Here is a 25,813-nt window from a genome sequence, read left to right as displayed (position 1 = left end):
CTAGGCGATTCGAAACTGGTAACAGTAAAATGGATAAAAATTTTCCTACCATCACATAAGTCGACTAGTTAAAGTAATTTATGATAATCTAAATTGTTACATGTACCACGCTACTGTGTGATATTGTGACATACTCGTTACAGCAATAATAGTTCCAACAAAGACTATTCAAGAAGAATTTTATCGACTGTACAAGACTGCAGGTGAGTGTGTAGCCGTTAGTGGTCTGCTAGAGACGCTGGCATGATAACTAATGAACATTAGTGACGGTTATTACTGGAGCAGACCAATTCTCCGTTCCCTGTAGGCAATGAGATCTGTCGTCCACCAACTTGTTGTCTCCTCTCTCGACCGTGGCTGGTACCGAATTTCCTTTCTTCCGGCAGGGGTACAGTTATCTTTAACTGAAATAAAGAACGCGACACTCGGGGAAGCTACACACCAGTGAATCTGTGTCTGTTCTGTTAAAATAATATTATATTGTACCTAGAGTAGCACACAAAAGAAATGTGGGATAGCCTGATTTACAAGTATGACTGTAGATTTATAAAAATAATTTGTTACCTTTTCTTTTTGCGGGTCAAGAATACTACACAGTAAACATTCAATCGATATTAAAGTCTTGAATTAGCTTGGTATAGCTCCTGAGCTATGCGGGAGCGCGAGGAGAGAAATCACGGAGAACGTTTATCATTCGCAAGAAAGGTAATGGCAGGCAATTCATACAGTTATTTAATAATCGTCTTAAGTAGCGTCCAGTCTATGGCGTGCCGAAGGTTATGCAGAATAACCATGAACGCCGTAGAATGTAGGTACTGATAGAACCTACTACCACCTGGCGAGTGAAGCGGCTACGGTGGACAAGGCGTACTAAACTTGAACACCAATTCCAAGGTCGTGGGTGGCCCCGAACTAACGACCGTCATAGCTGTTCACGTCCGTTCCACTTCCTCCACTAGTAAAAACTGCCTTTCCTTGCCGTCTCTCGTCACTTTCTTGACCGGGGAGCCGTCAACACAATATGCTTCCGCAGGCGGGAAGAAGCACGTATAACCAAAGCAACCAGTGTGTCTGTTACCTTTAGCACTCCTGTGCAATGATCAGAGATTTCCGGCTCAAACATCTGTGCTGGTATTGTAGCGGGAATACCGCAGAAATGGCGGGTCCTTGTGTAGACGTGGCCTGAAGTTGAAGCTAATGGCTGACTAGCCTCTACCACCATTCGCCGTCTTTCGGTATTGTGGAATTAATTGAATTTGGATCCTGAAAATTCATTAATTTTCTGAGCTCGAGAGGCACATGAAATGTAAAGTAATATCACGAACAGCACGATCTGAACTGAAAATTAGTGATTTAATGAACCTGTGCACTCACGCTTTGTCACTGAGCCGGACCACGTCGCAGTATAAGTCGATGACAGGGCTTGTGGCCATTATACGTAAAGTGTGCACTCCATAACCGAGCCCAGTAGGTAAAAAAAGGATGAGAGTGAGTGCTCGAATACTGAAATTATTTAAGCTGGTGTAGCGTCCTTAGCACACCGTGTAATAGATTACTCCCTTGCGTGTTACGACTGACTAAATCTTAATGATCAAGGGCGATTCAATGATATAATTTGTACGTTCCTTTCGCATTCGTCTAAAGATTAATCTCTGTCTGTGATAGACATGGTCCTGACTGACTGACTCATTGTCGCCTAACCCGAACCGCTAACGTTAGAAACTTGAAAACTGGAGAGGTACCGCTTACGAAGGAATATTTCGAACCCCCTAAGGGGAGGAAATAGAGGGTGAAAATTTCCTTTAAAATATGTCGCCGCTAATGCAATTTTGTAGCCAGAACTACGGAAACAGGTATTTGGTATCTCGGTCAGAAATTAAAAAAACACTTGTGTCAGCAACCCCTACGATGTTAAAACAGTTGTAGAATTAAAAAAAAATTGTTATTAAAGAACTACTAATGCATTTTCAAAGCTACATCAGTGAAAATTGTTATTTGACTTTTCGGTTAGAAATAAAAAAAATAACCTGTTTCAGTGGATTTGGAAATTCAGCCCGTAAGTGTGAAATAGTGGACGGAAGTTTCTGCGGAAATTTTTCAGTATCAAAGCATTTTCGAAGCTAAATTTACGAAAATTTGTGTTTAGCTTCTCGGTCAAAAGTAACGAGATGCAGTGGTTTTTGGAAATTCAACCACTAGGGGGATGAAATAGTACATGACTGATTCATTGACTAATCAATGCCCAGCCCAAACCGCTAAGGACAGGAATTTGAAATTTCGAGAGGATGCTGACCTCATACTGTAGGCTCCAGCTGGTAAAGACCTGACCGAAATTTTACGCCTAAGGGGGTAAAATAGAGGTTTTTAATTTGTATGAAAATATTTCCTTATGTTAAAATATTTTTGATGCTAAATCTATTAAAATTTGTTTTTGTGTCTAAAGAACTATATGCTACGAGATAAAAGTTTCTAGGAAAATATCACCACAAAAATTCAAAAAGCAGGATTAACAAAGACCTCGACACTGTCTGCCAGAATCACATTTTGGTCAGAAGTACAGGGTGAAAATTATTGAACTATATGAAAGTAAACGTAAAGTAGTTGCAAACTACGGCGTGCACGCACTTTATTCAACATGTAAAAGTCACCAGAGATATTAGGATTTGGTTATGACGTGTTCGATATGCCTGCCATCATTGTGCAGCAGACGAATAACGAAATTCTGCATGTCCCGCTGAAGTATCGAAACATCGATGCTGTCGATGACCTCCTCAAAAGCTGTTTTCAGCTCGGAAATGGTTTTGAAATTATCGCCGTACACCTTTTCTTCAATACAGCCCCACAAAAAGCAGTTGCATGTGTATACATCCGAAGAATGTTGCTGCCAATCAAGGCCGATGCCAGTGGCCTGTGAGTACCTAAGAGCCATAACGCGGTCCCCATCGTGCTCCGTCAGGACATCAAATACTCTCCTGCTACGATGGGGTCGATCTCCGTCTTGCATGAACCACATCTTGACGAAATAAGGGTTACTTTCGATATTGGGGATGAAATAGTCTTCCAAAACCTTGAAAATGGTTCAAATGGTTCTGAGCACTGTGGGACTTAACATCTTAGGTCATCAGTCCCCTAGAACTTAGAACTACATAAACTTAACTAACCTAAGGACATCACACACATACATGCCCGAGGCAGGATTCGAACCTGTGACCGTAGCAGTCCCGCGGTTCCGGATTGCAGCGCCTAGAACCGCACGGCCACAGCGGCTGGCCAAAACCTTCACGTACCATTCGGTGGACACCGTGCCATCTCGGAATACCGCACCGTTTATTCCGTGACCGAACATTACACACCACAGAGTCGCCCGTTGAAGGTGAAGAGACATCTCGATCGTGAAGTGTGGATTCTCAGTCCCTCATTTGAGCCAATTTTGATTATTGGCGAACCCATCCACACGAATGTGGGCTTCGTCGCTAAACGATGTGCATACTAATTCCTATCATTCCCCACTGACCACCGTGCAGTTTGAACGTCCTGACACAAACCGTTCAGAAGTTATGACGATTTTATTTCATACAGTTCAATAATTGTCACTCTGTACATCCGGAGAGGACTGTACTTCAATGACCTTAATTAGTGTGCAAAGCTTCGAAGATGTTACAGTTTGGAAGCAACACATAAATTCGATTAAAGGAGAATAAAATGTATCTGTGTAGATTATACAGGCCATACAATCTGGCATTAAGCTAGTTATGTATACAGGCACTTTATCCATTTTGTGAAACGAGAATCTCGATCATTTTTGGCAGTTATCGAAATTGATATTGTCAAGGTACCTGTCCGAGGGATTCCATTGTTTTCGAGAATGTTTTAATTTCAGTAATATAAATATAGCATAAAGTCATGGGTAAATGTAACATAAACCCATCCAGGAGGCAGGCGACCACTACTACAATAACCTGTAGTTCTAAGTTCAGGATGACTGTGTCGCAATGGTGAAGGTCAAACATCAGTCAAGAAATGACTATATTGCTCGTAAGACGTGTTTCGGAATTTATCACATAGCGAGAAGCGATTACTGCACGTAGACATGGAGTTTCAAGTTGTATGTGAATCAACATTCGCCGACCAACATTTGCTTGTGAAAAGTAAATGAGTTTGACCTTAAACACTATCCCACAAGCCCAGAAAACGTGAAATAAAATCATCTTCTGTTTCACATTCTAGTTCCTCTTGTCACCAGCAGGTAGCTGCACAGGAAAATATTTACTCACAGAATACAAATAAAGAATTAGGAATCGTATATGTTGAACATGTGTTTTACCTTAAATACCATCGCCCGAATCCTGAGAATGCTAAATAAATGCCAAATAAAAGCAAGACCTATGTTACACATCAGATCCTTCCGTCACCAGCAGATGGCCACGTTGAAAAGTCGAGTGTAGGGCTATCTTTCTACCACCCCAACAGATAGCACTACCATTAAAACCATCCTTAGTTTGTTGATTGTACGTTGAGTAAGTAGTTCACATTTACACAGACAATGTCAGAGTCGATACCTCAGAAAAAAAACTACTTATCATAAAATAAATAAAACTACTTATAATACATTGTGACCACAAATTAAACACTGCCACATCAAAATTATCTGCATGATCATTAAAATACATGTTTATCGTAATTTAATATGAATCTCGAAGAAAATTATTCTTACCCTTTGCAAGTACAAAAAGCGATAATAATTCGCCTAATACCCAACTTCAGACCTTTTACATATCCCTCCATTGCTATAAATGCTAAATAAATGTCGCAACACGTATTAAGGCATTGTTATTCTCAATAAGATACAAATATGTAGACTTTGGTGTGGAAGTCGTTCTGTTCGAAAAATTTGTGAATCACACCTGGTACTGATATTAGACATACTATCACCCAAGACGCAGCCTCAACTGAAGTGCATGCTTAACATCAAGCCCTCAACCACATCATTCGTGTTCGGACCTCCAATACACAAAATCCAATCCAAAATTATAGGAAATATTACGAAGTACGATGCTTAACATCGTGTGGGAATAACGACTTCACATTGCCGGTTTCCAGGGATGACGATACCGACGTGGCAATGGACACAAAAACGGAGACGAAATAACGTGATTGCAGCAGCAATAGTGGTAATGAATTACTAAAAATTGCCAAAGTGACGTAATCATATTCTGAAACTGAGTAGTCGAAAACAAAGTTACACGTCATTGTGAACATACCTAAATGCTTTTGAACATGGGACAAACATCTGTTCCTTCTGTGTAGTATCCAATCAGGTAATACCATTTTGAAAATGAATATGAACAGTTACAACCACAATAAACTTTTTTTCTGAAGGTACCAATTTTGGTCTGTTTTAGACCATTTTCATAGCTCGCACCATGGCGGGTGGAGTCACAGCGACTGCTCCGTTAACAGCCACCGTCGACCATTGCAGTATGATGTCTGAACATGGTCTAAAACAGACCGAAACAGGTAACTTAAGAAAGCTTTCGTGTCGTTGTGTCTGTTTATGTTCATTTTAAAGTACTAAAAAACCGCTCTTTTACAATAGCAATGTTCTGAAAAGTTATACAGATCTTGTTCGTTAGCCAAGGAAGATGTACAAAGTTACTCAAGTGTCTAGGCACTTTGTAAAACCTGTAAGCTTGTTAGTAAGAAGAGCCCCGCTTCTTACATTGTGAATTCACACACGTAATGCATTATGTAGATTTTACTCTACAACTGGAGATCACTCACATTAAAGAGTCAACCCTAACTGTCTTGCTCTGTAGCATAGCTCTTTGTGCCATCGTGTCTGCGAGATGTAGCCTCCAGCGAACATTAAGCTACACCTACGAAAAATTTTATAGAACTACCGAAGCAGGCTGGTTCGGTTATTGTGGATTTATAGTGCAGTAGAACATTATGTGAATCCTATGTGCACTCTCTATAAATTAATGGCGTCATACGATATTCCGCCAAAAAAAGGCGGCGAATATTAAGGATACAGGATATCGTAATTTTGAATTCCGCTATCTATATCTGACAAAGTACCATATCGCCACAGACAACTGCGCAACTGACGTTGTTGCGGAGAAGCATGCTTCCCCTGTTTCACTGTAGCACTTCCGTTGGTGTCATATTAGCTTGTTATAGCCGTATGTAGATAGAATATAGTTAAATGTTGACTTGTGTGCCATTAGACAAACAGCAGAATCGTTTCCAGAATGAGATTATCATGCTGCAGCGGAGTGTGTGCTGATATGAAACTTCCTGGCAGATTAAAACTGTGTGCCGGACCGAGACTCGAACTCAGGACTTTTGCCTTTCGCGGGAAAGTGCTCTACAAACTGAGCTACCCAAGCACGACTCACGCCCCGTCCTCACAGCTTTACTTCTGCCAGTACCTCGTCTCCTACCTTCCAAACTTTACAGAAGCTCTCCTGCAAACGTTCTATAAAGTACTGGCAGAAGTAAAGCTGTGAGGAGGGGCGCGAGTCGTGGTTGGGTAGCTCAGCTGGTAGAGCACTTGCCCGCGAAAGGCAAAGGTCGCGAGTTCGAGTCTCGGTCCGGCACACTGTTTTAATCTGTCAGGAAGTGTCAGCAGAATCGTCGTTAAACACCATTCTGTAAATCATTCGTAAAGTGACACCACATAGAAGCAGCTGGCACAGAGTATTCCTACGCAGCATTCGCCCCTACCAAGTCACAAATTAATATTGCCACAACCATCACAGTCCTAGGGACGTCCAGTCTAATGCTATGCTGACGGAATCACAATATACAAGTGTTGGAGGGAGACACATTACTGAATTGGGGCTCGACAACAATTAGTAGAATCTACTGTTAGTGAATAACAGTAAATTTTTATCTTTCATCGTTTACTCAAGTGCTGAAAACTATTTGACTGTAGCAGGAAAGTGTAGCAGGAGCTGCAGCAGTATTAGCGATCAAGAACAACCTGGTACTGCTGACATTGTGCTCTCAAGCCATGTCATTCAACGCATAATAAAATACATCATAAAGAACCTGTGACCACTGGAGGTACTCCAGTTTACTTATTTAAGGTTTACCATTAGATATCAGTTTAATTTTTTGTCAAAAGTAATCCTAAACCATATTCTGAAATAGTGTCTTGTTTCTCCACTAGGCAGTGCCACAAGTTCCTCCAAAAATATTAACACAACACACACACAAATGCAATACTAACTAATGTAAATCCACCAGATGAAGGAGGTTTAAACCTTCGAAACGCGTCGTGGAAATAAATAAAACGGTGACTGGTAACAGTAAACTTGTTGTTTCATTTAATGTCAGTAACAGTCACGGTAAAGCCTAACCTAAAAATGTCCGCATTTAAAGTTAATCTGCCCAGTCAGGCAATTAAGGCTATTTTCGAGTACAAAAGCAGTGCAGAAAAGGTCGCAATGGCGACACAACACATACATTTCAATAGGAATTGTCTCAAGAATAACGTCATCCCCAATCATGTCAAGATTGACATCAAAACAAACACGACAAATGCGAAGAAAACACTGGAGATCGCACGAAAACTCTGGGTGAAAAATGAACTGAAAGAACTTTATATTAAAAAACAAATGTTCAACACACAGCTTTATAATGCAGAATTACTGGTGGGAAAGTTGATTCATAGATTAGAATATGATTCCATAACCAAAACCGTCAAAGAGTACACCGAGTTCATTGTACAGAAAACGAAAGCTACACAGAAGAAAAAACTGGCCAATCTTATAAAGCAACAAATACCTCCCAAACCGAACCAAAACAGCCAAAAGAAACACACATTCTACACACCTGCAGAAGAAGAGGCACTACTCTGCAAAGGCTTAAAACACAATGTTCAAGCTCCGCTGGACCAAAAGAACCAAGAAAAGCTCATCACTTGTGTCACACAGATCTCGACCGTCGCCTTTAAGAAGCAAACTGACAGAATTTCAGCCTGGCACAAAATTAACGAAATCATTGAAAAGGAAATCGCAAAACCATTCCCAGCATACAAGAAAAGAGAAGAAGCCCTTACACATACCTTTAAGACTAAATGAAGCATGAATAATGCAATAATTGTAAAAGCTGACAAGGGCAACACAACTGTTGTAATGGACAGAACAACATACATAGAAAAAACTTTAGACTTCTTCCTAACCAGCAACATAACTGAAATACATAAAGATCCAACAGCCAGAATACGAAAGGAAATTAAACACATTTCAAACAACATTAACTTTCTACTCACCATCCAATAAGTAAGAAACATTGTAACAATGAGCCCACAAGCACAATGCCTTAGGTCACAACCTGAGGTACACAAAAATGGGACCCCCATCTGGCCCAAAGTGAACTGTAGGAACAACCCAACATTCAAGCTCAATAAAATACCCTTCAGAATTCTCAAACAAGCATACACATTCAATAATAAGAGAACACTTAAAAACACAACAGAACTCACACAATATATCAGAAACATACAAGTGCCTGATGGAGCCACATACTAAACCTTTGACATACTAAACCTTTATTCCTCTGTACCAATAGATCCCACACTACAAATAATCAATGCCAACCTTCATAAAAACAACAAAATCCCTTCAACTCACATTAACAAACTAATGGAGCTGCTCGAATTCACATTTTCACACAACTATTTTAAATTTAACAATAAAATCTACAAACAAACAGATGGTCTGGCAATGGGCTCAAATCTTTCGGGATTGTTGGCAGAAATATTTATAAGTAACCTAGAAGACAAAATCCTGAATTCCAATCACCACCACCTCAAAAATATCATCTACTACTACAGATATGTACATGATACCATCATTTTAATCAAAGGCACTAAAGATGACATCAGTGAGTTGAACCTGTTTTTCAACAACTTCCATGAAAACATAAAATTCACAGTTGAACACCAAAGAGATTACAGTATAAATTTGCTAGACTTTACCATTACATTAAGAATAACAGACATCAGTTTGAAATTTATCGGAAGCCTACCACAACACATACCACAATCCAAAACTCCTCTTGCCACCACGCAGCACACAAAATGGCAGCATTCCGGTACATGATTAATAGAGCTATTCAACTACCACTCTCAGAAGACAAATGTGATCAAGAAATTGAAATAATAAAACAAACAGGTATGGAAAATGGTTATAACAGCTCCATAGTAGACACCCTAAACCAATCAATAATGGCAAAGCATTCACAACACAAAAACACTCTTAAAAATACACACTCACACACACACACACACACACACACACACACACACACACAAACACACACACATTAGTTACGTGATCCTCCTATCTAATATTCAGCATTCCTCTGTAGCACCACATTTCGAATGCTTCTGTTCTCTTCTTGTCCAAACTATTTATCGTCCACGTTTCAATTCTATACATGGCTACACTCCATACAAATACTTTCAGAAACGACTACTTCCTGACACTTAAATCTATACTCAATGTTAGCAAATTTCTCTTCTTCAGAAACTCTTTCCTTGTTATTGCCAGTGTACATTTTATATTCTCCCTACTTCAGCTATCATCAGTTATGTTCCTCCCCAAATAGGAAAACTCATCTACTACTTTAAATGTCTCGCTTCCTATTCGAATTCCCTCGGCATCACCTGATTTAATTCGACTACATTCAACTGTCCTCGTTTTGCTTTTGTTGATGTTCACCTTATATCCTCCTTTCCAGACAATGTCCATTCCTTTCAACTGCTCTTCCAGGTCCTCTGCTGCTTCTGACAGAATTATAATGTCATCGGCGAACCTCGAAGTTTTTATTTCTTCTCCGTGGATTTTAATTCCTACTCCGAATTTTTCGTTTCTGTCCTTTACTGCTTGCTCAATAGACGCATAGAATATCATCGGGGATAGGCTACAAACTTGTCTCACTCCGTTCTCAACCACTGCTTCCCCTTGATGCACGTCGACATTTATAAATGCAATCTGATTACTGTACACATAGTAAGTAGCCTTTCGCTCCCTGTATTTTACCCCTGCCACCTTCTTCAGAATTTAAGAGAGAGTATTCCAGTCAACTTGTCAAACGCTTTCTCTAAGTTTATAAATGCAAGAAACGTAGATTTGCCTGTCCTTAATCTATCTTCTAAGATAAGTCCTGGTCAGTACTATCTCAGTGATCCAACATTTCTACGGTATCCAAACTGATCTTCTCCGAGGTCGGCTTCTGAAGGTTTTTCGATTCGTCTGTAGAGAATTCACGATAGTATTTTGCAGCCGTGACTTAATTAACATATAGTTCCGTAATTTGTACATTTGCCAACATCTGCTTTCTTTGGGATTGGAATTATTATATTCTTCTTGAAGTCTGAGGGTATTTCGCCTGTCTCATACATCTTGCTCACCAGATGGTAGAGTTTTTTTCAGGCTGGCTCTCCCAAGGCTGTCAGTAGTTCTAATGGAATGTTGTATACTCCCAGGACCTTGTTTCGACTTAGATCTTTCAGTGCTCTGTCAAACTCTTCACGCATTATCATATCTCCCCTTTCATCTTCATCTATATGCTCTTCCATTTCCATAATATTTTCCTCAAGTACATCGCCCTTGTATAGAACCTCTATATACTCCTTCCACCTTTCTGCTTTCCCTTCATTGTTTAGAACTGGGTTTCCATTTGAGCTCTTGATATTCATACACGTGGTGCTCTATTCTCGTAAGGTCTCTTTAATTTTCCTTTAGGCAGTATCTATCTTACCCCTAGTGATATATGCCTCCACATCCTTACATTTGTCCTCAAGCCATCCCTGCTTAGCCATTTTGCACTTCCTGTCATTCTCATTTTTGAGACGTTTGTATTCCTTTTTGCCTGCTTCATTTACTGCATTTTATATTTTCTCCTTTTATGAGTTAAATTCCATACATCTTGTGTTACCCAAGGATTTCTACCAGCCCTCGTCTTTTTACCTACTTGTTCCTCTGCTGCCTACACTATTTCACCTCTCAAAGCTACCTATTCTTCTTCTACTGTATTTCTTCCCCCCATTCTTGTCAATCGTTCCCTAATGCTCTCCCTGAAACTCTCAACATCCTCTGGTTCTGTCACTTTATTCAGGTCCCGTCTCCATAAATGACACCCTTGTTGCAGTTTATTCAGTTTTAATCTACAGTTCATAACCATTAGATCGTGGTCAGCGTGCACATCTGCCCCTGGAAACATCTTACAATTTAAAACCTGGTTCCAAAATCTCTGTCTTACTATTATATAATCTATCTGAAACCTGCCAGTATCTCCAGGCTCCTTCCATGTATACAACCTTTTTCATAATTTTTTAACCAAGTGTTAGCTATGATTAAGTTATGCTCTGTGCTCTTTCACCCTTGCCCCATTCCATATTCAACTACTACATTTCCTTCTCTTCCTTTTCCTACTATCGAATTCCAGTCACCCATGACTATTAAATTTTCGTCTCCCTTCACTATCTGAATAATTTCTTTTATCTCATCATACATTTCATCAATCTCTTCGTCATCTGCGGAGCAAGTTGGAATATAAACTTGTACTACTGTGATAGGCGTAGGCTTCGTGTCTATCTTGGCCGCAATATTGCGTTCACTATGCAGTTTGTAGTAGCTTACCGACATTCCTTTTTTTTATATTCATTAGTAAACCTACTCCTGCATTACCCCTATTTGATTTTGTATTTATAACCCTGTATTCACCTGACCTGAAGTCTTGTTCCTCATCCTACCACCGAACTTCACTAATTCCCACTATATCTAACTTTAACCTATCCATTTCACTTTTTAAGTTTTCTAGCCTACCTGCCCGATTAAGGGATCTGACATTCCACACACCTATCCATAGAACACCAGTTTTCTTGCTCCTGATAACGACGTCCTCCCGAGTAGTCCCCACCTAGAGGTACGGAATATTTTACCGAAGTGCACACCATCATCATTTAACCATACAGTAAAGATGAATGCCCTCGGGAAAAATTATGGCTGTAGTTTCCTCTTGCTTTCAGCCGTTCCCAGTACCAGCACAGCAAGGCCGATTTGGTTAATGTTACAAGGTCAGATCAGTCAATCATCCAGACTGTTACCCCTGCAACTACTGAAAAGGCTGCTGCCCGTCTTCAGGAACCACACGTTTATCTGGCCTCTCAACAGATACCCCTCCGTTGTCGTTGCACCTATGTAACGGCTATCTGTATCGCTGAGGCACGCAAGCCTCCCCACCAACGGCAGGGTCCATGGTTCGTGGGCGGGGTTCTTCACCAATACTGGTGTAAAAGAGTTTCACTACATCTATTTCATCCAGTCGTTGCTTAGAAACAAAAGACCACTCATGAAACGATGCTGTACAAAGCTTCTGCATTCCACTTAAGCCACATTGGTCGTAGCACTATTTCACCTCAACAGAATTGACGTGTTGGATATGGAAAGAAATTTTTACTTATTTCCATTCTGTGCAGGTCTACCTACTGAACCTTTATGTGTCTCCTAAATTTGTTTGTTGTTACTCCGTCTGTTCTTCTTACATTACATCACAAGCCCTTTATTTACACAGTGACACCTAGATTTATACTATACGACAACAGAGATAATGTTGACAGGACGATTGTGCTTCGAGACCCGCCACTGCTTAAATTTTGATTAATGAACAGCATTGGCAACCCAAGACATCCGGCATAAGAGGTCAGCTTCATTTTGTCAACAACCTTGTCGAAGAGTGCAAAGGAGCGGACAGAGGTTCGGAGCACTCTTTTGTCCTAGGGGTAGGAAACTCCCCCTAAGGGCAAGAGAATCAGCATTTATCATAGGCATGAGGATGCAGAAGGCAACGGAAACCACTGCATTAAAGACACGTAACGTGTATAGACAAGACATATGGCCTGTAATAGAGAAAAATATCGTCATGATCTCTCCATTGGCAAAATATTCGGGAGTTGTCCCGCATTCGAATCTCCGGGAGGAGACTGGCAAAGGCAAGGTTACATGAGAAAAAGATTCAATAACCAACGAAAGGATAATGTTCTAACGAGTCGTGGGGGCGGGGGGGTTGCAGGGGGGGGGCAGGGGGGGGGGGGGTGCAACGTCAGAAGCTTGAACGTGGTAGAGAGGCTAGAAAATCTGAAAAGGGAAATGCAAAGGCTCACCCTAAATAAAGTAGGGATCAGTGAAGTGAAATGGAAAGAAGAGAATAATCTCTAGACATATGAGTTTAAGGTAATATCAACAGCAGCAGAAGATGGTATACGGGGAGTAGGATTCGTTATGAATAGGAAAGTAGGGCAGAGAATGTGTTACTGTGAACAGTTCAGTAACAGGGTTATTCTTATCAGAATCGACAGCAAACCGACATCGACAACGATAATTCAGGTATATGTGCTGACATAGCACTCTGAAGATGGAAAGATACGCAAAAGGAGATGAATATCTAATAGTCAAGTGGGATTGGAATAAGTCTTTCTTCAATTTACTCTAAATCCATATTCTGCACTAATTAGACTGTCAATTCCATTCAGGTGATCCTGTAATTCTCCTTCCCTTTCACTCATGACAGCAATGTCTTCACTGAATCTCATCCTTTCACTCTGAATTTTAATTCCGCTGCTGAACCTTTCTTTTATGTCCATCATGGCTTCTTCGATGTACAGATTGAACAGTATTGGCGAAAGTCTACAACCCTGTTTTACACTCTTTTAATCCGAAAACTTCATTCTTGGTTGTGCACTCTTATTATTCGCTCTTAGCCCTTGAACATATTGTATATTAACCGTCTCTCCCTATAGCTTACCCCTATTTGTCTCCTATTTCGAACATGTTGTGCCATTGTACATTGACGAAAGCCTTTTCTAGGTCGACAAATCCTCTGATGTGTTTTGATTTTTCTTTAGTCTTGCTTCTATTATAAGCCGCAATTTCAGAATTGCCTCTCTGGTGCCTTTGCCTTTCCTATGGGCAAACTCATCGTCACCTGACACAACCTCAATTCTTTTTTTTCTATTCTGCTGTATATTGTTCTTGTCAGCCACTTGGATACATGGCTGTTAAGTTGATTGTGGAATAATTCTCGCACTTGGCAGCTCTTGAAGTCTTCGGAGTTGAGCAGATGATATTTTTCCGAAAGACAGATGGTATGTCACCAGACTCAGACATTCTACGCACCAACGTGAAGAGTCGTTTTGTTGCCGCTTCCCACAACGATCTTATTTGATGTTATTTGATGTTACGTCCTCCAATGATCTCTTGAAATCTCATTCTAATATTGGATCCCCAATATCTTCTAAATCGACTCCTTTCCTCTGCTATCACATCAGACATATCTTTCCCATCTCCGCTATCTATTCTGTATTTAGCAGTCGAATTCTCGTTGCACTCATAACGTTACTACCATTGCTTTCAGTTTCAGAGAAGGTTATTTTGACTTTCCTATATGTTGAATGTGCGTTTCCGACCATCATTTCTTTTTCGATATCTCCGCATTTTTCATGCAGACATTTCTTCTTAGCTTACCTGCACTTGATGTTTATTTCATTCCCCAGCGACTTGTATGTGAGAATTTCGCGGAACATATTTTTACTTCCTTCTTTCATCGATCAGCTGAAGTATTTCTTATATTACCTATTGTCTCTTCGCAGTTACCTTCCGAAGTTTTTCCTTCCAAATTCAGTGACTATCATTTTCAGAGATCTCCATTCCCCTTCAGATGTACTGTTTACTGAGCTATTTCTTATTTCTGTATCTATAGCCTTAGGGAACTTCAGGGGTATCTCGTCATTCCTTAGTACTTTTGCATCCCACTTCTCTGCGTACTTATTCTTCCTGGCTAATCTCTTATACTTCAGCCTGCTCTTCATCATTACAACATTGCAATCTAAGTCTATATCTGCTCCTGGGTAGCCTTAGTATCGAGTATAGAATTTCGGAATCTCTGCCTGACCATGATGTAATTTAACTGACATCTCCCCGTATCAGCCGGTCTTTTTCAATTAAACCTCCACCTGTTGTGATTCTTGAATAGATTATTCGCTATTACTAACTGAAATATGTTACAGAACTCAATTAGTCTTTCCTCTCTCTCATTCCTTGTGGCAAGCTCACCTTTTCTTCTACGCCTTCCTGTACACCTGCATACCAGTCCCCCATGACTATTAGATTTTCATCTCCCTCTCAATATCCTCATATACTTTCGCTATCTCTTCATCTTCAGCTTGCAACGTCCGAATGTATACCTGAACTGTCGTTGTCCGTAGAACGAAAAGCCGGTCATAGTGTCAAAATTTTCACTTGACTAGTTTCGCTCCGAGACCCGTTTTCAAATCATCTTAACAAAGTAGAAAATGGCATTTCCGAAGATGTCAAAAGTGTTCATTGCACGTTTTCGGACATGCCATTTTCGACTTCCTTATGATGATTTGAAACTGGGTCTTGGCCCGAAACTAGTCATCAAATGGATAAGAAGTCAAAATTTGCTACTTGGAGTGGTTTTTCGTTCTATTGATTAATGGAAGTTGCTGACCCTAGCTACTCCAGCATGCTGTAAGTTCGTATGCTTGTCCGTGTTGGTTCTGTCGATTCTGACAAGAGCAAGCCTACCTTCCGATTCATAGCGAATCCTACTCCCCTCATACCACTATCTGCTGTCACTGATACAACACTACACTCATCTGACCAGAAATCATTGTCCTCTTTCCATTTCACTTCACAGCCCTTCTAAACCTAGATTGAGCCTTCGCATTTCGAATTATACATTCTCTATCTTGCCTAACACGTTCAAGCTTCTAACATTCCACGCCCCGATTCGTAGACCGCTATTCTTTCGTTGGTTAATGAATCTTTTTCTGATGGTCACCTCGCCGTTGGCAGTCCCTTCCCGGAGATCCGAATGGGGGAGTAGACCCGAATCTTCTGCCAATGGAGAAATTATCACGACACTTTTCCACTTACAGGCCACATGACCTGTGGATACAAGTTATATGTCTTTAATGCAGTGTTTTCCATTGCCTTCCGCGTCCTCATGTCGTTGATGATGGATTTGCGTATCGAATATGAAAACATTAAAGAGGTTAGAGTGCGCCTACTGATTCGCTGTGTAGAGGGTTAATTTTAACTAGAGCAATGAACGGTCTCACTTGGTCTGCGAACCAGCATGGAATACAATTAACGCAACTTTCAGGTTGCTGTTGACCTTCTGATCAAGGGAAACCTGATGATTATATAAGGTCGTGATAGCATGCGTTGCAGTATGATGGAAACAAATTTTAAGGAATCGCTTAGACAGAAAGGCTGTTGCATTATCGCTCACCGTAACCAAGCAAAGAAAAAGTTTTTGGAAGACGTCGGATGCCGGTTTCTGTAATCACCCTCCATCCCCCCTCCCCCACCCCCCACTAGCACTGGGAGAACCCATCCGTTGTTAAAGAGATGAGCTATGGAACATCATAGTGCATAAACAACTGTTCCATGGGATGCTCGGCATATGTCGACTGGAGAAGCCTCTTGCATCCATTTCGATTCGGCGTGAACACCTTGTAAGTCTGGTACTGGCTCACTAACGTCCTAACATCCCTGTACAGAGATGGTCAAGTCAAGGTCTTTAGAATCCTATGGATCGTGTTGTAGATGAGCAGATGCCCTCCCACCACAGAGTCATGACAATATTTAAATATATTTGGCAACAGTCATGGGGAAGATAATTCTTTAATTTCCTGCCCCCTGTAGTTGATAAGCTGCTATTTCCTCCAACACTCTCAACTTTCTCCTAAGCTGTAGTGGGTCCGCCTCCCGCTCCTGGTGTTCCCTCAAATCGCCAAACAAACTAGGCGCTGTGTAAGGACGCCCAAACGTCATTTTGCTCAGGCCCCTAGGAGTAGAGGTTTTCGCCGTCGCTCTCTTAAAACATGTGCCTGAGAGCGTAAGTCCATGTTTTCCAGCTCTCTTATATGTTTGAAAGAAATACGGAGCCCGTGCATGGGTACTACTTCAGGCTCAATTTGTCCTCTTTTATGATGTTGCGCTAAGTCCCCAAGAGAGCGCATGATTATCAGTCTCGAGAGAAAATTCACGGCCTTCGAGAGAGGATTTGAATTTTTTTCAGGGCGAAGAGAACCGCGAGGGCCTCTAACTCACAGGCTGAATAACGGTGCCTTGTCGGGAACATACTTGGACGCGTACACTACTGGCTAATACTTACCGTCCTGCTTCTGCAATAATACCACTGCGACACTCGATTTTGAAACGTTTGTCAGCACGACGAACAGACGCGCTACGTCCAGCGCCACCAGAAAGGAAGCGTAGGAAGGACAACTTTTAGCATCTCCAGTGGCCCCTATTGGCTGTCAGTTCACTTCAATGGCTCACAATTCCACCACAATTGACTCAGGAGTGCGGATAAGTAGGCGAATTTAGCAACCATCTTCCTAAAATAAAATTGCCTACTGACAAACCGGGTTGTACCTTCTTGGTCTCTGGCTGGCGAAGCCGGAACTAAACGTCGCCTTACTTCGTGAATGGTGTATCCTGAGCCCTGTGGGTGAAACCAGATCGTCCAGAAAACATATTTCGTGGTGGGTCAAATTAACTTTAAAAGGGATGACGGTAAGCACCCCCTCTCCTACCCTTGTTAGAACCTTCCTCAGATATTCGAGGTGTTCAGGAAACGACTTACTGTGAACCACCACATCATCAATATAATTGTAAGCGAACACGAATTTAATGTCGCCCAGAACCAAGTTGAAAAGCCAGGACAACAAAGTGGTGGCAGTAAACAAGCCAAAAGGCACCTAGTTAAATTCTGGCGGGTTCCGGTCTGTGGCAAAGGCCGTGATACTCTTAGAGTCCTCTGCTTGTCGGATTTGGTAATGAGCCTGGATAACATCAAACCCAGGGAAACACCACATCCCAACAAAACAGGTAAAACAACGATGTAACTCACGAAGCGCAACAGACTTGATAATAAAATGTTGATTTAGTGCTTGCGGGGTATTTAGTGGCCCGTAAGTTGCTACGTTACCCTTACCTACAAGAAAGACAGAAGTAGCATCAGGAGAAGCAAAAGGTCTAGTAACTCCAGCACAGTTTCCACCAACAGCCGCAAAACATAGATTTTGGGAGGAAACAAGCTGTAAGGCGACTGCTCAACCACTGTCTCATCCGAAAACCAATGCGATACTCTGTCTTAGCACTTACGCCTAGTTAATTGGTCAGCACCTCAGGAAATACTTGCAATACTCGAACCAGCCCTTGTGCTTCGCTTGCCAACAAGCGTGCCAAGTCAACCCCCCCCTCCCCCCCCCCCCCCCAGATTTGGTCGCTACCCTACAAATACCTAATAACCTAGAACGTCGGCATAACCTAAAACTTAGCAATGGAGAGAAACCAAAATTAATGACTCACCTCGAATAATCCAAACCCAAACCGGGATTCTTAACGCAGTCACATCCAAAGAACAGATAAATACTCAACTCCCTCGCCACAGACAAATCCAAAGGCTAGAAGAAATCACCAATCCTACAAGTAATCCGCATGATCCAATCAAGATGAGAGGCTTGCCGTTAAAGCTACTACAAACCTGAGTAAAAGGTCTCAAACTAAGAAATTTACAACCGGATCATACCTGAGATCCCACACATAATTCCACAACGACATAATGCTTTGTGAGTCCAGCAAGGCACTCACTGCCTCATGGTTAACAGCAGCACACACGAAGGTAGCGGTTTGATACACACACCCCTCACACTGTTACAAGCAGTCAGGAAACCATTATTCAGGAAACGACTGTGGCCTCTCTGGCCCTGGCTGTTTGTGGACTTCCGTTGTTAAAGGAAGCTGGAACGCCCAATAGCGTCAGGTTTAAATTTAATGACTTGGCTGTACTTCAGGAACCACTGTAGCCATTGACATGAAACTTTTACAGGACATGAAACTGTATGTTCTGAGCCTATAATTACCTTTGACCCAATGCTTTCGGAAATACAATATTTTTATTGAATGGTTAAAATTTTGTGTACTTTTATGTACATTATGCGAAATAATTTAAATCAGACACAACATTATGTTCGTCTTTTAGTTCAGTAGACTCAGGATATGTACGCTATTCCTCCCTGAAATTTTGAATACTCTACTGGAAGTTGTTTCTGAGATTTAGGAAAAAAAGCGACAGAAAATGTAAATTTTCAGAAATGGATTCGTAAGTTTCAAAAGACTGTAACTTACTTAATATATGCTTAATTTTTAATTTTTAGTCACCCAGATGCACCGTGCACCATATTGTATATCATCCTCTTGATATTATTCCAAGGTTTTTCTTCTTTTCTTCTTTCAGAATTCTTAAGTGACCAACTGTGCTCCCTACTCTGCTTTATCAGTGTGAACCTTGTCGATCCGTTCAAGTTCTCTGATGCAGTTTGCTCCAGGATTAATTGCCATGTGCTGTATCACTTTCACCCTACCAATGTTGCCATCATTAAAAGCAATAACGACAGCACCAACCCCCTACTTTAGTGTCTTCATTCCAACAAAAAACATTTTTGGGTAATCGAGTCCATATAAGATTACTGACCGACTGATTGGGATTTTGAGTCTGACCATGCAAACACTTCTTCAGTAATTCGGGATTTGCCAGGTCTCCGTAAATAGGTTTTACGATATCGATGACTGCTGCTGGGTTGGAATGTTTATGGTTGTATGAAATGAGTACTGGGCATTGCGGTAATTGCACCATGAATCGGGTCCAGGAGGGAAAAGGTGGTGTACCGGTTTTTCATCAGTTGACAGTCTGTGGAAGAAGGTAGCCCATACTGCCTGCTTTTCCAACAAACCCTCAGTATTATTTCTAATGGACATCCCACAATACTGCTATAGTTCATCAATCATTTTGTCTGTCAGCCTGCCTCACATGGTTTTACCATCAGAAAGTTTCGTGTCATTAAAACTTTGTTTCAACTTCCTCAACCTGGTGCCCATTCTCTTCTGGACATGATCAACACATTCCAGTTTTGTGATAATCTTCTCAACATAAGACTGAGCGGTTACTACACTGATATATGCGTTTGAGTCTCCTTTACATAAGAATTTAGTCTAACTCACTCCTTTCGTTCAAAGGTCGACTAAAAATTTCAATAGCTGCAGAGGCCTCCATACCACCACTTGTTCCTCCATAATTTCTGTCGCAGATACATCCTTCTCCATTCTCTGATTTACACTTATAACAATGTATGGTTAAAATCTGAACCGTAGCAACAGAATTCTTAGAACTGTAGCCACACCTCTGCCAAGTGCCATCAAAAGTAACTGGTATGACACTCATACCAACATTTATTTCAACAGCTTTATCTGAAGCACCTTTCATTGACTCACATGCAACAGATTCCACAGCAGCTCCAATAAATCCTCCATACTTGTCGATTTTACAAGGAGGGCGTGGTATATTCACCATAGCACATATCGGTTCCGCTGCAGTGTGTCTTTTGCCAATAGCTCTCAATCCATAAAACCACCTAATATTAACTTCAAAACAATTATCATTACTCTTAACAGAATTCCAAAATGATTGAGTATATTTACAACTGGCACAGTTAATGATACGTTTCCTGGCTAGTCAATTTGATACCTCATCGTCTTTATGTAAACTAATTGGCCCTCCACATATTTTACAACACTCAACCCTGTTTGGATGTGTAAATCTATCAGAATATAAACTACCCTACCATCTACGACACTTTAGTTTTGAGAGAACTGTGTATCACAACGTTTTATTGTAATCTTCGAAGGACTGATGGGTGTTTCTCTAAATACTGACGAGTTTCCTGTATTTCACTGTCTGTAACTTCACGCGCAACATGTTGAACACACTGTTTCCCTTTATTCGAAAATCTATTACTATGAAACCCACGTTTCTTAAAAACACTTCGTTTTGGCGTCATACTTTACTTTTTGAGAGATTTACCAATCTATTCGTCACTTTTCCTTGGAAGAACGTTAGCACTTCGACATACAACGCGTATTTATACTATGAAACGATATGATACTGTTTCTGACATTACTACCAATACAGACACGTAATTTAACCTTTAAAGCACAGCAATTCGCAGCCTTGTCTATAAAAAGTAATCGATTTTATTAGATTTTGATGTAACGCACGTAAAAATTTTAACATGTTCAACTGGAGCAGATTACACTTAAAAAATAAAATAAAATACTTCCCATGTGAGTTTATAAGTGATACATATACATCATTCTATTCGGAAAATTGCAAATTATATAATGAAACAAAAATCCGAAAATGTGAAAAAAAATTTCCATCCCAACTCCGTATAACGACGCTGGCGAGAAAAGTGTCCTGGACAACCGCAACGATAGCAACCACCACTAATCTTGTTAGTGGATCCTGGCAAACTGCCTCCGCGAGGGAGGCTGCTACCCAACTGAGCATATTCACCTTACTACCTTGCTTGAGTTTTAATCTCAAGCAAGGTAGTTAGGTGAATATGCTCATGTTAAAACTGAAGAAACTGCAAAAAAGTGGGAATTTAAGGAGATGGAACCTGGATAAACTGACTAAACCAGAGGTTGTACAGAGTTTCAGGGAAAGCATAAGGGAACAATTGACAAGAATGGGGGAAAGAAATACAGTAGAAGAGGAATTGGTAGCTTTGACAGATGAAGTAGTGAAGGCAGCAGAGGATCAAGTATGGAAAAAGACGAGGGCTAGTAGAAATCCTTGAGTAACAGAAGAAATATTGAATTTAATTGATGGAAGGAGAAAATATAAAATGCAGTAAATGAAGCAGGCAAAAAGGAATACAAACTTCTCAATAATGAGATCGACAGGAAGTGCAAAATGGCTAAGCAGGGATGGATAGAGGACAAATGTAAGGATGTAGAGGCATATCTGACTAGGGGTATGATAGATACTGCGTACAGGAAAATTAAAGTGACCTTAGGAGAAAAGAGCACCACTAGTATGAATATCAAGAGCTCAAACGGAAACCCAGTTCTAAACAATAAAGGGAAAGCAGAAAGGTGGAAGGAGTATATAGAGGGTCTATACAAGGGCGATGTACTTAAGGACAATATTATGGAAATGGAAGAGGATGTAGATGAAGATGAAATGGGAGGTACGATACTGCGTGAAGAGTTTGACGGAGCACTGAAAGACCTGAGTCGAAACAAGGCCCCGGGAGTATACAACATTCCATTAGAACTACTGACGGCCTTGGGATAGCCAGTCCTGACAAAACTCTTCCATCTGGTGGGCAAGATGTATGAGACAGGCGAAATACTCTCAGACTTCAACAAGAATATAATAATGCTAATCCCAAAGAAAGCAGGTGCTGACAGATGCGAAAAGTACCGAACAGTCAGTTTAATAAGTCACGGATGCAAAATACTAACGCGAATGCTTTACAGACGAATGAAAAAACTGGTAAAAGCCTACCAGGGAAAGATCAGTTTGGACTCCGTAGAAATATGGGAACACTTGAAGCAATACTGGCCCTACGACTTATCTTACAAGCTACATTAAGGAAAGGCAAACCTACGTTTCTAGCATTTGTAGACTTAGAGAAAGTTTTTGACAATGTTGACTGCAATACTCTCTTTCAAATTCTGAAGGTGGCAGGGGTAAAATACAGAGAGCGAAAGGCTATTTACAATTTGTACAGAAACCAGATGGCAGTTATAAGAGTCGAGGGACATGAAAGGGAAGCAGTGGTTGGGAAGGGTGTAAGACTGGGTTGTAGCCTCTCCCCGATGTTGTTCAATCTGTATATTGAGCAAGCAGTAAAGGAAACAAAATGAAAATTCGTAGTAGGTATTAAAATCCATGGAGAAGATATAAAAACTTTGAGGTTCCCCGATGACATTGTAATTCTGTCAGAGACAGCAAAGGACTTGGTAGAGCAGTTGAACGGAATGGACAGTGTCTTGAAAGGAGTATATCAGATGAACATGTACAAAAGCAAAACGAAGATAATGGAATGTAGTCGAATTAAATCGGGTGATGCTGAGGGAATTAGATTAGGAAATGAGACACTTAAAGTGTTAAAGGAGTTTTGCTATTTGGGGAGCAAAATAACTGATGATGGTCGAAGTAGGGAGGATATAATATGTAGACTGGCAATGGCAAGGAAAGCGTTTCTGAAGAACAGAAATTTGTTAACATCGATTGTAGATTTAAGGGTCAGGAATTAGTTTCTGAAACTATTTGTATGGAGTGTAGCCATGTATGGAAGTGAAACATGGACGATAACTAGTTTGGGCAAGAAGAGAATAGAAGGTTTCGAAATATGGTGCTACAGAAGAATGCTGAGGATTAGATGGGTAGATCACGTAACTAATGAGGAGGTACTGAATAGAATTGGGGAGAAAAGGATTTTGTGGCACAACTTGACTAGAAGAAGGGATCGGTTGGTAGGACATGTTCTGATGCATCAAGTGATCACCAATTTAGTACTGGAGGGCCGCGTGGAGGGTAAAAATCGAAGAGGGAGACCAAGAGATGAATACACTAAACAGATAAAGAAGGATGTAGGTCGCAGTAGGTACTGGGAGATGAAGAAGCTTGCTCAGGATAGAGTAGCATGGAGAGCAGTATCAAACCAGTCTTAGGACTGAAGACCATAACAACAACAACCTTGTTGGAGATTAGCATGTTTAAATCCTTCAGTGCTAGTGACTAAACGGTCTACGTCGCCAAACGTCACCTACCTCTAGGCAAATGAAAGTCGTGAATCGTCTTTCATCCCGTGCAATATAGTAGCTGCGACCTTACGCTCTGGAAGATGCACGTCAAAAGCGAACGCTGCTGCGCATATCTCTCCAATATGCAGGATCATGGACACCCCTACACTTTGAACCTGACATACTTACCGATTAACGAAATCACTCGTAATCTTGTCTGAAAACTTCTCTATCAGAATTGTGTCAAACAATTCCCTCAGGAAACGTGGCTCTACCAAGGCGACACTCACCAACTCGGCTAAGGAGACTCGAGACAAAGGGTGTAAAAATTCCAAAGTCACCTCTGAAGCGACCTGAAACAAATTCGCTTCTCTCTAAGGTTACTGAAAACCACAAGAAATTTATTAGCTGTTCCATAGTGTCAATAGAAATTCATTCCATGTCATACAGTACACTCGAAAGAGAGGATGAGGACATAGCAAAATGACATGTCATACCGCCTACACTCCTCCTACCCTTACCAGGAAAGCCGTCGGTATCCTCTAATAACTAGGAGCCTTCTACTTCCTCCCCTGGTTTCTCGCCCCATTCTACTACAATCAGTTTCATTTGTAGGAGCATTAACTGCATGTAGCTTCTGTTGACGCTTCATAACTCGATTGAATCAGTGCATGTATCCTACACACCTGCATGTGAAGAGTATGACTACCTTCTAAGAGAGCAATATTATTTTCACATCTGAGAAAGAAGCACCGCAGTGCTCAACTGTAGCACTCACCTGGCCAAACTGTACCTGGTTCCCTGCACCAGATGCACTTCCACATTGCGCAGCTGAGAGCACAACACCGCCATGTCACCTTCTTATGGCTGGCTTCATGTAGAGAGTTCATATCGGAGATGTTCCTTCTTTAGGCTCTATCCTGCCACTGAGTGCACCTGCAAATAAATCAAACAAGTACACTCCGCCAAAAGAAAATAATTTTACCCTGACATGAGAAATAACCAAAAACACATTTGCGTATCACAAATATTGCTCAATAAAGATCAATTTGCTAGACTGATTCACAAAGACAATTACGATGTTGTGGGGCGGCGAATAAGTTGTAAAAATATAAATTGCTGTATAAATGCTTGCATGTTGAATCAGTTTCTGGCTTTTAGAATGTTGTTAATGCTGTCTTTCGCCGTTCTCAACACTGGCTCTCTATTTACTTTTTAGCACCCAGAAAGTGATTTAACAAAACGTGAAGCCTGTAATTAGAGTTCCTAGTGCCCACTTCATCTGAGAATACCATTATAGCTGCAACTTATAGCTCTGAGGAATTAGGAGATTGTCCGGGATTTCTAATCAAAAACGATTTTTCAAAATAGTTGAGTATATTCTGAAATTCACTGATAAAAAACACAAGTATCCCTACAACCTAACTAACAGAGCAGTTCAGAGTCTAATGCGCTGATGCAACTATAAATGTCCGAATTAAATGTTAAAATGAATGCTCGGCATAATTTGATGAGAGTATTTCATCAAACGCCACGCTAAATATTTGGTAGAATGTCTGTCCCGCGACGGCACTGAAAATACGACAATACGCAAACCGAAGCTAGTTAATGAAAATTATCCCAGAATTAACACTTCACTTGAAATGATTTCATGGTTCCGCGTATCTCTAGTAACTTAATACGGCACTCGAGGCTGTTTATAGCAGTGATACCGATGCGACGCGACTCCCGACACAGATGGCGTGTTATTCAGCGTCTGGAGAGAACTGGGGCCTTCCTTCCTCGCGCAGCGTTCTTATATATAAAGCCGCGGTGCGGACGACTAGGGGAACGCCTGATCAAATCGGCTCTCCCGACTAGCCGCTGGGCTAGTAACGCACCACTTCAAGTTACATAATAATTTATAGCTTCTTTTGCTGATGGCCGATGAAGCTCTTAATTTAAAAGTGCATTCAGCATGCAGGTAAGTATTGATAATAAAATTTTGACGTGGCTAAGTTAAATATTTTGGGCGAGAGAATTAATTTAATTACACTGCATGCAGTAGATGAGCTCTGAACTGGCCCTTTTGAGATCCGCTATCGCTATAAGTTTATAGGTATTCAAAA

This window comes from Schistocerca piceifrons, chromosome 3, assembly GCF_021461385.2.
Source record: "Schistocerca piceifrons isolate TAMUIC-IGC-003096 chromosome 3, iqSchPice1.1, whole genome shotgun sequence".
In the NCBI taxonomy this organism is placed as follows: Eukaryota; Metazoa; Arthropoda; class Insecta; order Orthoptera; family Acrididae; genus Schistocerca; species Schistocerca piceifrons.
This window is presented reverse-complemented; position numbering follows the sequence as displayed.